Source organism: Aplysia californica, unplaced genomic scaffold (assembly GCF_000002075.1).
Source record: "Aplysia californica isolate F4 #8 unplaced genomic scaffold, AplCal3.0 scaffold00078, whole genome shotgun sequence".
Lineage (NCBI taxonomy): Eukaryota > Metazoa > Mollusca > Gastropoda > Aplysiida > Aplysiidae > Aplysia > Aplysia californica.
In genome coordinates, this window is record NW_004797348.1 from 1,046,159 (window position 1) to 1,048,587 (window position 2,429).

The window sequence follows — 2,429 nt, forward strand, 5'->3', positions numbered from 1 at the left end:
CCTCTCTCTCTCTCTCTCTCTCTCTCTCTCTCTCTTCATCCAACTTTTCAAGGGGACCAAGTCAACGGTATTTCATAGGCCAAGATATATTATAGTTCGTTTGAATACATACTAAAAAGTCTGCATGAGCACCATCAAAGGTTAACAAACAAAGTTTTCTCTATGAAGAAACAGCATCGGGGGTTGGCATATTTACAGTTATACGAACTTCGCACACTACGTACATGAAGACAAGATGTTGTAAAACTGTTCCCTATTATGACATTCCTAATTACGAGACGTTCAGGCGGCCACTGCATAACTCGGTGCAGGCTACATTGTTAACACCAAGACTGCTTGCATCTCAGTATATATGATGTATCAGTTACATTTTTTGTAATGACATTTTTCACGCTGTGTTACCATCGCTTGGAACATAATAATATTATGATTATATAGGACGAGTCACGGGGTCATGTTATTGCAACACAGAAAGAAAGGAAGGAAAGAATGAATAACGACGTGAATAATTTAACATAAATATACACATTCATTTCAGATTAAGTAGGAAAATGATATGACAATTTAGCCTTATCATGTTGGCACCGTCTCGCTGTCATAGTATTCGACACCAAAAGGCCAAGACAGGTTCTGTTCGTGCAGTCTCGCTGACTGATAAACACTGAGAAATTAATTGCAATACACAACGTGATTTTAACGTTTCTGTATTTGTTACATGATGCAGTAATATTTATTTAGGAGGCAGTCTGTTGTGACTGCAAGCGCCAACTAGGATTATATAGGATGTATCATGTGGAGGAGAAAGACGAAGGTTCCAGACGAAATATCTACCGTATTAGAATATTATATTGGGCGGTTGCTCACTTTGGGATTATTTCGCACCTTTCACGTCTGCGAAATGTGACGTCATTTGTGGGGAAATGAGACGAAGTATGGTCGAAAATTGCTCACAGCCGTGCGGCAAGTGGAAATTGTCTTTTATGTGCGAGAAAAAGAGCTCACCTTAACACCACAGACCAGGTATTTGAGCTTCGAGAACAATAACAAAAAAAAGAAAGGGAAGTAGCCTACACAAAACAGACTTTGTGCTGCTGAGGGTAGAGAGGTGAGCAAAGTAAGCCTGATTCCCTGTTTGGACTTCTCTTTTGACATTCACCCCTTGGCGCTCATAATATGACTTTATGCAGTTGCGAGCGCCGTAAAACCTTACTCAAACTAAAACTAAACAGAGAAACAAACAACTTTGATGTTATCAGGACTGCGGTCTGTGAAATACTACAAAAAGACAGGGTAAACACGTAAGAGCTACAACTTGGTAAAGGCTGAGAAGGTAGTGCTGCAATATAGTGGAGGATATAAAACTTGAGAATTTATAGATGCCTCATAAATTGTGGAAAGTGAAATCAGTCACTAATGCCAACCTACCTATAACGGTGTCAATACACAATGTACACGCACATCTAAAATGGACACACTGTGACATAATATATGAACACCAGGTAAAAACATTGACAATTTAGAGCACACTCTTTTACTAGTAGGTATGAAATTTTCACAATGTCCACACTAAAAGCTTCTACTGCAGAACTTTAAAAAACGGGATATACCCCGACGTTCGCTATTCCTTCATCACACCTCCCCCCCCCCCCTTTTTTTCCCCCTGTTCTGGCCGTCATGCGTTCTAACAGTACAAAATATGACTTTCCACCATATCAGCGCAGCTAAACCGACGTGTGAGGAGTGTCGCACGCAGAAGACCCGAGTTTAATCCCCATAATATGGAGAGATTCTTTAACGAGTATCTCGGTCTTTCTGTTCAGACTTTGCATCTCTCTCAGCTCGGGTTGGCCATGACAGGCAAGGTCTAAGCCTGACCCCACAATGATAAAAATTGCGGAGATGGAGATGTAAAATCACCTGCACTTAAAATAAGAAAGCGCTGATAACTTGTCACCTATCGGGTAGAGCTTGAAAAATATATTAAATACCATGGTCTCCGAATACAGCCCAGTGTTTAGGAGACAGAAAAAGTTTGTTTTCAGCACGAATCGCCCACCCGGTGGCTTTGTCCAAATGACAATGCAAATACTGTTATACAACAGAAACTGTGAGTCGTAGAGAAATATAAAGTACATGTAGTTGTATCGTGAAGCTTTTAATTTTAATATAACAAATACACGTTACGGGCATACCCCTTCTTGATAAGACACATTAAATGACTATCAACACAGAAAGCATACGGGGGCTCTCGTGCCCTGGAGGTTAAGGTGTTCGCCTCTCATTCAAATGTCCCGGGTTCGAATCCGGGTAGCGAAGGAAAAATTTTCATCTTTAAAATTGTCTCCTTTCACCTTCTTTCTCGCTCTCTAGCAATGTTCTGTCGTCTGCTTTAGCCTCCATTTTCTACCCCCACCCCCTCACCTCCTTTG